Source organism: Dermochelys coriacea, chromosome 4, assembly GCF_009764565.3.
Source record: "Dermochelys coriacea isolate rDerCor1 chromosome 4, rDerCor1.pri.v4, whole genome shotgun sequence".
In the NCBI taxonomy this organism is placed as follows: domain Eukaryota; kingdom Metazoa; phylum Chordata; order Testudines; family Dermochelyidae; genus Dermochelys; species Dermochelys coriacea.
This window is the reverse complement of record NC_050071.1, coordinates 57648984-57664053: the sequence shown is the minus strand read 5'-3', so window position 1 is coordinate 57664053 and position 15070 is coordinate 57648984.

The window sequence follows — 15070 nt, the reverse complement described above, 5'->3', positions numbered from 1 at the left end:
CAGCCTGTTTGGGGTTAAATCCCTTGTGCTCGCTTAGTGCCCAATTCCGTAGTAGGGAGGTGCCACTATGGGCACCTGTTTTTGCGTTTTTGCTTTTCAACATTCTTACATTGTTTAAAAGAAAGTGGCCTGGTTTCAGTCCTCTTACTGAAAGAAAGAAAGAAAGAAAAGGAGGACTTGTGGCATCTTAGAGACTAACTAATTTATTTGAGCATAAGCTTTCGTGAGCTACAGCTCACTTCATCCGATGCATTCGGTGGAAAATACAGAGGGGAGATTTATATACACACACAGAGAACATGAAACAATGGGTGTTACCATACACGCTGTAACGAGAGTGATCGCTTAAGATGAGCTATTACCAGCAGGAAGGAGGGGGGGAAGGAGGAAAACCTTTTGTGGTGATAATCAAGGTGGGCCATTTCCCGCAGTTAACAAGAAGGTCTGAGGAACAGTGGGGGGTGGGGTGGGGAGGAGAAATAACATGGGGAAATGGTTTTACTTTATGTAATGACCCATCCACTCCCAGACTTTATTCAAGCCTAAATTAATTGTATCCAGTTTGCAAATTAATGCCAATTCAGCAGTCTCTCGTTAGAGTCAGTTTTTTTGTTGAAGGATAGCCACCCTTAGGTCTGTAATCGAGTGACCAGAGAGATTGAAGTGTTCTCCAATTGGTTTTTGAATGTTATAATTCTTGACATCTGATTTGTGTCCATTTATTCTTTTACGTAGCGACTGTCCAGTTTGACCAATGTACATGGCAGAGGGGCATTGCTGGCACATGATGGCATATATCACATTGGTAGATGCGCAGGTGAACAAGCCTCTGACATGTGGCTGATGTGATTAGGCCCTATGATGGTGTCCCCTGAGTAGATATGTGGACAGAGTTGGCAACGGGCTTTGTTGCAAGGATAGGTTCCTCGTTTAGGGGTTCTGTTGGGTGGTTGCTGGTGAGTATTTGCTTCAGGTTGGGGGGCTGTCTGTAAGCAAGGACTGGCCTGTCTCCCAAGATCTGTGAGAGTGATGGGTCGTCCTTCAGGATAGGTTGTAGATCCTTGATGATGCGTTGGAGAGGTTTTAGTTGGGGGCTGAAGGTGATGGCTAGTGGCGTTCTGTTACTTTCTTTGTTGGGCCTGTCCTTTAGTAGGTGACTTCTGGGTGCTCTTCTGGTTCTGTCAATCTGTTTCTTCACTTCAGCAGCACTTCTATCTACAAGGTACTTAAAACACATGCTAAACTGGTGGGGTTAAATGCTAAACTCCTGCCAGATTTTAATTTGAGCAGTGCAGCATGTTAAGGGAGGCAGGCTTTATTTACCTTTGACTTTTCTAGAAGGTGGTAGCTAACACCAGCTAACCTTTCAGCCTTTTATTCTAAATTAGATAATGTTTAAATGACTATAAAAGGTACTGGGTAAGCAAATTGGGGGCTAAATCTTTTTATTGCTACTCGTAATTTGTGGACATGTGTTTTCCTGCATCACAGAGAGCAGGAGCTGGGAAAGCGCTAAGGGATTAATCCTGCGAGTGTTTACCCACATGAATACTTCCACTAAAGCTATATATGTAAGGATTGGTTGGATTTGACCCTAGCTTTGCATTGTGCAAATTGTGTTTCTGAACACTCATGTTCCCCTGGCATTTACACTTTGAGGGAGAGAATTTCATTTCACAACATAACATGGCAGCAGGAAAACCAGAAATTTTTCAGACTGCTTAGCCAGAGGGCAAACTAGTAATATGGAGAACTGGCTGCATCTGTAATATTCATTCCATGCATCTGAAGAAGTGGGATTTTTACCCATGAATGCTTATGCTCAGATAAATGTGTTAGTTTTTAAGGTGCCACCAGACTCCTTGTTGTTTTTGTGGATACAGACTAACACAGCTGCTCCCTGATACTTGGCTGTGCTCTGTTTTCCTCCCACCGCCCTAGATTTAAGGAACAAAGCAACCTAAAATACCAAAGATTACATCTCAATAATTTACACAGATTTCCTAACGTGAGGAGAGGAAAGAGAAGAGAAGCCTGAGGCAGGAGCCATTGCTGTCCAGAGGACACAAAGAGAAAGGGGTGGTAAGTGGCAGTAAGGGGCTTCCACACAGATGACTCTCCCTGTATGCCTCCCGTAGAGAAAACTCAACACAAAACACCCCAAACTATATGGATTACTAACATCCAGGCATTTTGGTTCAAAATCACCAGCAGCTTCTGCAATGGACTGGGAGAAGCAACCCCCACAATTGAAAAATGAAAAGGGTAACTGCACATTCCAAGATCCACAAAGGTACTTAGGCACCCAAGTACCTTTTTTAGGTGCCTCCGCAATCCACAAAATTCCTGCTTGGCTACCACCTAAACTTGTAGATGCCTAAACTTACTTGACACCTATTTTTTTTCTCTCTGGGCATGAGCATGACAGCCTCACTCTTAGGTGCCCAGGCACCTATTTCCTGCATAAGCCCCAGAGCGAGTCACAAACAGAATGACAGGTGTTCAGTGCTCCAGTTGCATGCAGGGGCCTGCCTACTAGATTATGCCCCTCAGGCAAGTTCATACAAAGCAGCTGGGGATGGGGGAAAGAGAGCGAAGTCTTTACCCTTTATAATCTTTACCTTAATTGTTAGGGTACTCACCCACCCAGGATGTGAGAGACCCTCCAGCTTAACAGGGATTTGCCACCTCTTAGGTGAGTGCTGCAACCACTAAGCTATAGTGTCCTTCTTACACTTTATCTAGCCCAATTCATGTTTAAGTATAACGTTTAATTAAAGTGGAACAATTTCAATAGCAGAGATTGAGAGAGATCCACATCAGACTATGCCATAGCTCACAGTGGCTAGAGCACTCATCTCAGGGGTGAGAGATCACAAGGGAGCTTCCTCTCCCCCCAGCTGTTTTGTTTCAGGTCCTGCACACAATGTAGGTGGCCAAGCATCCACATTATGGATCACTAGCAAAGCTAGGCACCTCTTTCCGAGGAGGGGTGCATGTCACACACCCCTCTGGTCAATGTCTCCCATTGGCTAGCTTAGGCAGCTCCCTTGTAGCTTGCATTCTGATGTGCCTGTCTCTCCACATTCATTATATAAGAGCCTAGGCACCAAACTCAGGCTTTGTGGATCACAGTGATTTTCCAGGCACCTAAAAGCTAGGTGCTGTGATGCTCAGCTTTGTAATGCCTAAAACTCCTTTTGGATCCAACCCTATGTCTTTAAGGCATAACCATTACTGAGTTTGTACTGCTAATACTACAGCCCTAGATCACATATAAAAGGGATAATGGCCAGATCTGTGTGGAAAATTAAGCCAAGACTGAAAAGATCCTACTGCTGAGAAGGAACCCTCTTCCCCCCTAAAAAAACAAATACACAAAACCAAAAAAACCTACTGTCTTCATATTCATAGGTATAGGGGTGGAGAGAGTAGGAGGTTTAATACAAAAATTCTGGCAGCACTATTGCCATTTTGTCAGGCAGTCACTGAGTTTTACAGATGGGAAATCAGAAGCACAGCAAAGATAAGTAGTTTGCCCAAGGTCACACATCAAAGCAGAGGCAGAGTTCAGAACAAAATCCTGTTCTCTGGTACGGTCACTAGACAACAGCTTTTCTGTAGAACCTCAGAGTTACGAACTGACCGGTCAGCCACACACTTCATTTGGAACTGGAAGTGTGCAATCAGGCAGCAGCAGAGACAAAAAAACAAACAAACAAAAAAAAAGCAAAGACAGTACAGTGCTGTGTTAAACGTAAATTATTAAAAAAATAAAGGGAAAATTAATAAAATATTTGACAAGGTAAGGAAACTGTTTCTGTGCTTGTTTTATTTAAATTAATATGGTTAAAAGCAGCATTTTTCTTCTACATAATAAAGTTTCAAAGTTGTATTAAGTCAATGTTCAGTTGTAAACCTTTGAAAGAACAACCATAATGTTTTGTTCAGAGTTCAGAACATTTCAGAGTTACGAACAACCTCCATTCCTGAGGTGTTTGTAACTCTGAGGTTCTATTGTAGTTGGGATTATGTTTTCCAGTGTACATTACTTTGCATTAAGCAACATTGAATTTTGCATTTTGTTGCCCAGTCATCCAGTTCTGTGAGATCCCTTTGTAACTCTTTGTAGTCTGCTTTAGACTTAACTAGCTTGAGTAGTTTTGTATCATCTGCAAATTTTACCACCTTGTTGTTTGTCCCCTTTTCCAGCTCATTTATGAACACGTTGAACAGCACTGGTCCCAGTACAGATCCCTGGAGACACCATTATTTACATCTCTCCATTCTGAAAACTGACAGTTTATTCCTATCCTTTGTTTCCTGTCTTTTAACCAGTGAGAGGATCTTCCCTCTTATCCCATGACTGCTTAGTTTGCTTAAGAGCCTTTGGTGAAGGGACCTGTTTGTTTGTCAGGTTTTCTGTTTCTGATGTACTGAACGTTTTTTTTGCTGTTAGTTTTTGAGTCTGCTATTAGGTGCTCTTCCAATTCTTTTTTGACTTGCCTAATTATGTTTTTATACTTGACTTGCCAGAATTTATGCTCCTTTCTATTGTCTATTAGAAAATGTTAAACAGAAAAAGTTCTTTTTAAGGAATTTATTTAAAAGGACAGTTTTCAGAATAACTAGGGTAAAACAAACCTTCAAGTATATTAATCTCCACAGTGAATTTTCCATAATAAATACATACAAACTGATAGCAAGCAGTTTTATTTCTTGGTAATTCATGCTTTAACAATGAATTTAAAAATTAACACAATTTTTCCCATCATTTTGGCTCTTTGAAGGCCAAACCCTGCTCTCCATTTTAGTGTAGTATAAGTATAAAATTAAAGTTAGTTTGTTTCATTAAGGAAATATATATATGTTGTAAAGAAAGGCCCCGACTAGCAAGTAGAAGGAAAACCTTGAAAATAATAAGGGGAGAAGGAATAAAGTAGGGAGGATGTCTGGTTCAAAGACTAACTACCAATAAGGTGAAGTTTCTAAAATGAGGGCCTCTGGCCACTAGGGGTGACTAAGATGGTTGTAAATTAAACAAAGAGAATGTGTCTTAAAATGAGCCAACGCAGCCATTCCCCAACCCACACACTAGTGTTAAAGCCTCTGTGAACCCAGATAAAATTGGGCAGCAAGGAGGAGAGGAAAGGCCTTAGGAAGAAAGGAGGTTGTAAATCTTATCTAGATTAAGACTGGAAATAAGGGTGAACTGTCTCCAATTGGTTTTAGAGTAGCAGCCATGTTAGTCTGTATCTGTAAAAAGAAAAGGAGTACTTGTGGCACCTTACCTGAAGTCAGTAATTGGCAGTGACATCACTAGTTTGTTAAAGGGTATAAAAAGTAAACCCTTAAAGGGTTCATTGCTAGTAGTTGCCTGACCATGCTGGAGTCAACCAATATGGGTCTTGCACTCCTGGGTTTAGCCCATTAGTAAGTATCTTGATCAAATGCTACTAAATGTTTTGTTACTGTTTTGGATGTAGTAAATTGCTTATTGTTTGGTCTTTTTAAGCATATATAGAGCAACTGCATAAAGTACCATTTGGTTTTGGATTGAATAAAGAAATTTATGGCTAAATTGATGTTTAGAATTATTAATGGAGAAAATCACCAATGCCTAGTGATATTAAAGGAAGCTGAGAAGCTGGTTATGAGGAGTCTTCCTTAAAATTACTCCTAATACCAGAGCACAGCACCAGTGCCCCCTCAAAGTCTGCTGCTGGAGTGGGAGCAGGCTGCCAGCAGTCTTTGGACATAATCTGATTCTACAACAAGGAGAAAGGTGCTGGTCACTAGTGGACTCCTTCAAGTTTCTTCAGCAGCAGAGCCTACTGATATAAAATCCCTCAGGGATTGTGCTGTTCACGGGTTTGGCATAGATTTTTATTCTGAGCTCTTGCAGTCCTTATCTATTGCTCACCATTCTGTACCTTTTTGTTTCATGCTTCAAGGCAGCAATATCTCCCAGAACTAACCCAGTATCTTTTTAAGGTTCTGAGCCTAACTGGGCACAGCTGACCTGATTGCTCACTAGCTGGGAGTTCCTCCCTGAGCTGACTTTTAAAACTTCTGCTTGGCTATAATCCAAAGAGTCCCGTGCCACTTATACAGCCTTTTTCTGTATAGCCTCCTGCACATCCTTTGTTCCTCAAGACTCTGAGGTTCTTTTAATTTGCAAGCCTCCATCTCTGTCAGACTATGACATAGTTTCTCTTGGTTCCACATGCCTTTTTTTTTTTTTTTGCTTGATTCTCAGGGGTGTAATTCTTCTTTTCCCTGCCACTACATTTTATTTTTAAAACAATACAAGGGGTCATTCCCTTACTGGTGACCTGCAGCAAGCACTGTTACTTAACGCAGGGGCTGAGGAAAATCAGTTCACCATCACCCCATTGTTACTGTTTCATGCCTTCTCTCTGTAAAGAACTCTTTTTTTCCCCCCTTCCCCAACTCTGGTCCTCCTGCAACAAAAACCAAGCCCCCTACCTTTTTTAAACTAGGGGAAAATTTCTATTAATTCTTTGTAGTGTGCAGTCTGTAACACGCTGTTGATTAGTCCTGATTCCATCTGAAGAGAACATTGTTATAGTATTTTTATTTTATTAAAACTTCATAAACCATTTTAAAACTGAAACAAAAATAATTTTTAAAGTACCATAGGTTCCCTCTTTATCAACACTAACCACCCCATTCTTTCCCATCACTGGCTTCTGTCATGTTTGAATATAACAATAGTGACACCAGTTCCAGAAAGTTTTGATCTTTGCTATGAGAATCTGGTAAACTGCCATCCTTGCCTGCCTACTTCCTGGTTTCTGTTATGGATGGTGACTGAGGAGAATGGGTGGTGTTCAACTCCAGAAGCATCTCTCACTAGCAGCTTATGTGATAATTTCCAGTGTAGCTCCTTTGCTCAAGGTTACACTGTTCTGGGGACTTGTTTCATTATTATTATTGCTAGGTTGATTGACACTTTTAATCATGAATTCCTGTTATAGTGAATAAGCATCAGTATTTCCTTGGTACAGCACTTACTTAGTTTTATTTTTTTTAATTTAAGTACAGTGACTCAAAGTATATTATGGAACATAAAGACCAGAGGCTGTGTAACACAGAAAATAATAGTGGCCATAAAGCAATCAAACATAAATAACTCCTCTCACACCAGCCCTCAGAAGGGCACATCTATCAATGCTCTGACTTGTTACAATATACAAAGGATGGGTGCCAAGTGTTCTTAAATTCAGGAAGCTTATTATGAAGCCTTGCTCCAAGGAGGTAATGTCACACTCCTGTCAAGTTCAGTAATATGAAAACCTTTCCAAAATTTCATCATCTATGTCTAGCAGCATAGAACAAATGTCTTTTAATTGATCCCATATATCTCTTAGCCCAAAGCCCAAAGGTCACCTAGGCAGCTCCAAAAGAGTGACAAGTTAGGATTTACAGAATGTTGGAATGCTTTCTGTAGTGAGGAGGACTGTTGGGTATGATCTGGTTTAGAGCAGTGTTTAATATAAAGGAATGAAATCTTGCCCAGAATAGCACAGGCAGGGTGTAAATGATGCTGTCTAGCACATCCTCAGCAAACAGACTTCAACCAACTATGGCAGAAGGAATAAACCATAATTGCCCCCTCACCTGTCAAGGTCATGTGACAAGTAAAGAATTCCCCCCCCCCGCCCCGTTGTTTTTCTAACATTAAACAAGGAACTTTATTAGTCTACTGAAAATATGCTCTCCCTCTTCTAACAAGTAATTACCTGTTATGTACTTATTGCTGAGAAGATGGAAGTTTCTGTCTCTCTCTCCCGTTGATTCACTATTGAGCTTTTGTTTAGAACATTTTATTTTCTGCCTCCCACTTGCTTTTCTGCTATAGGTTTAAGGAAGTAGAACACCTATCCACCTATGGTTGGTGCTGGAATTAGAGCTGCTGGGATTTTATTTCCCATTCCTCTTTCTAGGGAGGGAACAGCTGGGTGGGATCTTCACATCCCTCCCAGCCCTGGAAGGAGCTCATGAGCAGGGGGTCTTCTCTTACATTCCATAGCCCTGTAGAGGGATCTGTGGCAGATAGAAGCAGATGGGATTGCTTGCAGGAGAAGATTGTCGGGTTAGCACAGGGGATGCTGTTGGCTCGACCTTCACCTCACCGATATTGGGTGAGAGATTGGTAATACTAGTGATGTTGGATCATATTAAAGAAGTTCTGTATTAAAATCACAAATGAGTTTGTTACTAATTAAGAGGGAGGTCTCTTGGTTTTTGGCTGCTAATTGTGTTAGTACATTCTAAGACAGAGTCTGTTCTCAAAGCAATACTTTGTAACAATGACTACTCACACACAGAGAGACTCAAAGCGATACTTTGTAACAACAGAAACAGCTCCCTGCCCTTTTGTTGTATTTATCTCGCTTTGTTAATAATTGTGATTAAAATAGAGATAGAGGATGTATGTGGATGGATGCTTGGTGTGGATAATAAATTAATGATCAGGGAGGTGCCAGCCTAAAAATCCAGTGTAGATCGACTGAAGAAGGCGTCAAGTGGAAACAACCAGAGGACCCCCCGGAGGGCAGACTGGAATCCACCGAACAGCCTCAAGGATGGGAGAACCGAAGAACAAGATAACATCTGGAAGCATGGAGCTGTCAGGAATGTGCTATCTGTTGATTGATTCAGCAACAGCATAATGAAGCAATTCCCATAGACTGGCATAGGAATAAATTCCTATAAAAATGGACTCTACAAACTCAGAACTTTGGGGTCTGATTCTGCAAACCAACTTCCAGGAGCATCAGATGAGCATCTGACAAGGCCCTGCTCCCTCCTCATGTCCAGGCCACCTGGCCAGTGGCTTAGCACAAGCAACTCTAAGGCTGGTAACTATGATAACAACCTTGCAGAACGTGTGTGTGTGTGTGTGTGTGTGTGTGTGTGTGTGTGTGTGTGTGAATAAATATGAAATTGAATGGAATGTTATAGCTATAACTAACTGCTTACTATGATTCTTTCTGTATTCACAATAAATATGGCATTTTGCCTTTTCCCCTTTAATAAGATCCTGCTGGTTTTTATTTTATTGGTATAACAGTGACAGTGTCCACTATTTCAAAAACATGTCAGGCACCAAAAATATCATGAAGCTGGCTTAAAAAGTCTGAGAAGAAAGACATCATTTATTTATATCCTCTTATTTGCTTTCTGGATTTTGAGTCTTTAGGAATCACCTTTTAAAGCATTTATCTGAAATCATGAAGATTAGAAATGTACTTGTTTAAAATGAAAGTTGATCTGTAAGAATATGATTCCAGGAGCAAGGACATTAAGAGAAACACTAAATATCATGAGCCTTGCAATAAAATTATAAGAGTTGCCAGCATTGAGTCAGAAAGGAGCAGCAAGGAATCCAAATAAGAAGGAACAGCAGCTGGGAAGGGTCATGTCCCTGAGTCACCGGCTTCTCCTCCACAGCAGCAGCCCCTGCTGCAAAGGTCTTCTTGTAGCTAACTAATACCAGATTGGGAGAGGGGACTAGACCAGATGTAGCAGCTGGAAGCGGACCATTTACCAGGCAAATATCCAGCGGGCCTGGTGGCTCAGTCGGGACCTGTGGGAATCATTTTAACAGGGCAAGGCAATGTGCTGTGGAAGACACTTTTTGCTAATTCTCTGATCAGGAGTAAAAGCACAGCCCGGGCTAGTGTGTGCTGCTAATGGCAGGATTGGCACTAACCAGCAGCGGTACAAAAGATACCACATTCCCCTGGGGACATGGGCCACCAGGGTGCATTAACTGGCAAGTTAGCCAGGCCCACCCCTTGTGGTCACCCTCTCTTGGATACTATGATAGGGTCCCACCCTACTACTTGCATGGGAGGAAGATACACCTTATGCCCTCTATTGCACATGCTCAACAGAAGTAAAGAAGGCAATTATAGCCCCTATAATAATATATAAATAATACTCTATTTACAGATCTATTCCTTTGTGCCAGGTAAAATGTATACTTGCTAGTCTGCTGGAAAGAAAAATACTCTTATAAACCCATTATCTCTGTTATCAGAGACTCTGAGGTATATACTGTTCTGGGAGAACGTTTTGCAGTCATCTAATGACACTGAAGTTACTTGGAATGGAATTGGGCCCATGATGTTCAAGATTTTAAGTGGGTTTAACATACAATATCTAAGTTATCATTCACAGTTTCCCACCTCAAAAGAGAGCTAAAAAGCTACTAAATTGGGGTATTCAGAGATGTCACTTATCTATATTTTAAAAAGATCACTAAAATATTTTTAAATATTAAATATTTTTAAAACTCTCATAATAACTCATGATTCATCACTTCAACAGACTGATTTCAATGATTTAACTGTTACAAAATGCATTGAAACACTTAATACCCTTCATTCCTGAGGTTAGCATTATAGTTTTATTCAGGGTGTGAACTTTTAATTACTATCTTGTACAACCATTCTCCCCAATTACCTAAAAAAGGATTCATAGATACCAAGGTCAGAAGAGACCATTCTGATCATCTAGTCCGACCTCCTGCACAACGCAGGCCACAGAATCTCACCCACCCACTCCTATGAAAAACCTAACCTATGTCTGAGCTATTGAAGTCCTCAAATCGTGGTTTAAAGACTTCAAGGAGCAGAGAATCCTCCCTCAAGTGACCCGTGCCCCATGCTACAGAGGAAGGCGAAAAACCTCCAGGGCCTCTTCCAATCTGCCCTGGAGGAAAATTCCTTCCCGACCCCAAATATGGCGATCAGCTAAACCCTGAGCAAGATTCACCAGCCAGATACTACAGAAAATTCTTTCCTGGGTAACTCAGATACCATCCATCTAATATCCCATCTCAGGGGATTAGGCCTATTTACCCTGAATATTTAAAGATCAATTAATTGCCAAAATCACATTATCCCATCATACCATCTCCTCCATAAACTTATCGAGTTTAATCTTAAAGCCAGATAGATCTTTTGCCCCCATTGCTTCCCTTGGAAGGCTATTCCAAAACTTCACTCCTCTGATGGTTAGAAACCTTCGTCTAATTTCAAGTCTAAACTTCCTGGTGGCCAGTTTATACCCATTTGTTCTTGTGTCCACGTTGGTGCTGAGCTTAAATAATTCCTCTCCCTCTCCTGTATTTATCCCTCTGATATATTTAGAGAGAGCAATCATATCTCCCCTCAACCTTCTTTTAGTTAGGCTAAACAAGCCAAGCTCCTTAAGTCTCCTTTCATAAGACAAGTTTTCCATTCCTCAGATCATCCTAGTAGCCCTTCTCTGTACCTGCTCCAGTTTGAATTCATCCTTTTTAAACATGGGAGACCAGAACTGCACACAGTATTCCAGGTGAGGTCTCACCAGTGCCTTATATAATGGTATTAAAACCTCCTTATCCCTACTGGAAATGCCTCTCCTGATGCATCCCAAAACTGCATTAGCTTTTTTTCACAGCCATATCACATTGGCAGCTCATAGTCATCCTATGATCAACCAATACTCCAAGGTCCTTCTCCTCTTACGTTACTTCTAATTGATGCGTCCCCAGCTTATAATAAAATTCTTCTTATTAATCCATAAATGCATAACCTTACACTTCTCACTATTAAATTTCATCCTATTACTATTACTCCAGTTTACAAGGTCATACAGATCCTCCTGTATAATATCCCGATCCTTCTCTGAATTGGCAATACCTCCCAGCTTTGTATCATCTGCAAACTTTATTAGCACACTCCCACTTTTTGTGCCAAGGTCAGTAATAAAAAGATTAAATAAGATTGGTCCCAAAACTGATCCCTGAGGAACTCCACTGGTAACCTCCCTCCAACATGACAGTTCGCCTTTCAGTAGGACCCGTTGTAGTCTCCCCTTTAACCAATTCCTTATCCACCTTTTGATGTTCATATTGATCCCCATCTTTTCCAATATAACTAATAATTCCCCATGTGGCACAGTATCAAATGCCTTACTGAAATCTAGGTAAATTAGATCCACTGCGTTTCCTTTATCTAAAAAATCTGTTACTTTCTCAAAGAAGGAGATCAGGTTGGTTTGGCACAATCTACCTTTTGTAAAACCATGTTGTATTTTGTCCCATTTACCATTGACTTCAATGTCCTTAACTAATTTCTCCTTCAAAATTTTTTCCAGGACTTTGCATACTACAGATGTCAAACTAACTGGCCTGTAGTTACCCGGATCACTTCTTTTTCCTTTCTTAAAAATAGGAACTATATTAGCTATTCTTCAATCATTCGGTACAACTCCTGAGTTTACAGATTCATTAAAAATTCTTGCTAATGGGCTTGCGATTTCAGGTGCCAATTCCTTTAATATTCTTGGATGAAGATTATCTGGGCCCTCCAATTTAGTCCCATTAAGCTGTTTGAGTTTCGCTTCTACCTCAGATATGGTAATATCTACCTCCATATCCTCATTCCCATTTGTCATGCTACTATTATCCCCAAGATCCTCTTTAGCCTTATTAAAGACTGAGGCAAAGTATTTGTTTAGATATTGGGCCATGCCTAGATTATCTTTAACCTCCACTCCATCCTCAGTGTTTAGCGGCCCCACTTCTTCTTTCTTAGTTTTCTTCTTATTTATATGGCTATAGAACCTTTTACTATTGGTTTTAATTCTCTTTGCAAGGTCCAACTTTACTTTTAGCCTGTCTCACTTTATCCCTACATGTTCTGATCTCAATAAGGTAGCTTTCCTTGCTGATCCCTCCCATCTTCCTCTCCCTGTATGCTTTCTGCTTCTTCTTAATCACCTCTCTAAGATCCATGCTCATCCAGCTTGGTCTACAACTCCTGCCTATGAATTTTTTCCCCTTTCTTGGGATACAGGCTTCCGATAGCTTCTGCTGCTTTGATTTAAAGTAAACCCAGGCCTCTTCTACCTTTAGTTCCATAAATTCTTCAGTCCAATCCACTTCCCTAACTAATTTCCTTAATTTTTGAAAGTCAGCCCTTTTGAAATCAAAAACTCTAGTTGCAGATTTATTTTTGTTAATCCTTCCATTCAGTTTGAACTGAATTAGCTCATGATCACTTGAACCAAGATTATCCCCTACAACCATTTCTTCTATGAGGTCCTCGCTACTCACCAAAATTAAATCTAAAATGGCATCCCCTCTAGTCGGTTCAGCAACTACTTGATGAAGGAATCCATCAGCTATTGCATCTAGGAAAATCTGAGCCCTATTATTATTACTAGCACTGGTCCTCCAGTCTATATCTGGGAAGTTAAAGTCTCCCATGATCACGCAGTTTCCATTAGTATTTACTTTATTAAAAACATTAAAAAGGGCTCTATTCATATCCAAATTAGATCCCGGAGGTCTATAGCACACCCCAAGCACTATCGTAGGAGAGGCTCTACAAGTTATCTTCCCCAATGTAATTTTTGGCCAGACGGACTCTGTCTTATACATTGCATCGCTTCTTATTTCTTTACATTCTACCTCATCATTGATATACAATGCTACTCCACCACCTTTACCTTTATTTCTGTCTTTCCTAAACAGCATATACCCTTCAATACCTGTAGTCCAGTCATGACTATTATTCCACCATGTTTCTGTTTTCCCTATAATATCTGGTTTCACTTCCTGCACCAGTAGCTCTAGTTCCTCATTTTGTTATCTAGGCTCCTCGCATTGGTGTACAAACATCTTAATTTTTGCTTTTTGGCCTCGCTCACATTTTGTACCCTATTAGGCACAGTCATTCTACAGCCAGTATAACCTATTAGACTGGTATCCGCACTGCCCTCACTCCTTATATACATTCTCCTACCCACGGCTGTATCCTTTCTTACTTCATCTTCTTCCCTCTCAATGCTAAGATCTGGCGTGGAGATTACCTGGACATCTCCCAACCATCTCCCCCAAATTCCTAGTTTAAAGCTCTCTTTATCAGTTGTGCCAGCCTCCATCATAGAAGTCTATTTCCTTCCCTACTCAGATGAAGTCCATCCCGAGAGAAGTGTCCTCTGTCCATGAATGCCTCCCAGTGGCCATACATCCCAAAGCCCTCCTTATAGCACCACTGCCTAAGCCATCTGTTGAGAGTCTTAATCTTGTCACACTTTTGTTGCCCAGGATGCTCAGATAGAAACAAAACTCATATAAAGTATATCTTTTATGACAAAATGAAATTTACTGGGTGTATTGTGCCACTAACTACTGTGGCTTAAAAACTGCTTAAAAACTGATGATATGACAGAGAGGTTTGTTTTGAACTTAAAAAAGACAAATAAAAGGACCTGAATACAGCAATATCTAAAACCTCCATACTCCTGGATTATCTCAGTTCAGTCATTTAACCCTTGTTACTTTTAATTCATTTATAAAGCAAGGACAGGAAAAGACCTGAAGCCTTCCTAGTGCAGAAAAGGTGACAGATAATATGCAAGAGAAATTCAGTAAAACAGCAGTAATAACCACTAGGGTGTGCTATAGTTCTAAAATTGAAGCCAGTCTATATGCAAGAGGTGAATACTGATAAATTCTCAAGTGTAGTGTAAACATAATACACTAGTAGTCTCTTTTAGAGACCTCAGAAAAGAAGTTCAGAATACAGATTTTCATAAAGAAAGGGAATGGAGGATTTGACTGCTGAGAAAATCTTTTAGTTTTACAAATATCTATAGCAGTTATGCATTAAAATGGGATTTTTATTAAAGGATGGTCACTGCAATAATGACATTAATTCAATGTAAATCCTATTATATACCCTAAATTATATGTGAATATACATACATACAGTAGATATATCAGATTACAATTATGCTAGGAAAATATATTGATTCCTCTATTGGAAACCAAATGTATATGCACAAAACAGAGGCAAAATTTGGATAACATACATATGTAATCTATACAAATATGTATAATGCAGAAAACTCAATTTGCTTTCTGTGTTCAAAATTTTCAGGTGACATAATAGAAACTTTGTTGTGTGGGTCTTCTCTGGTTTGCACCAAATGTAGGACTATTTATTAAACAATGGTTTTGTAAATGATATTCATAAGCATT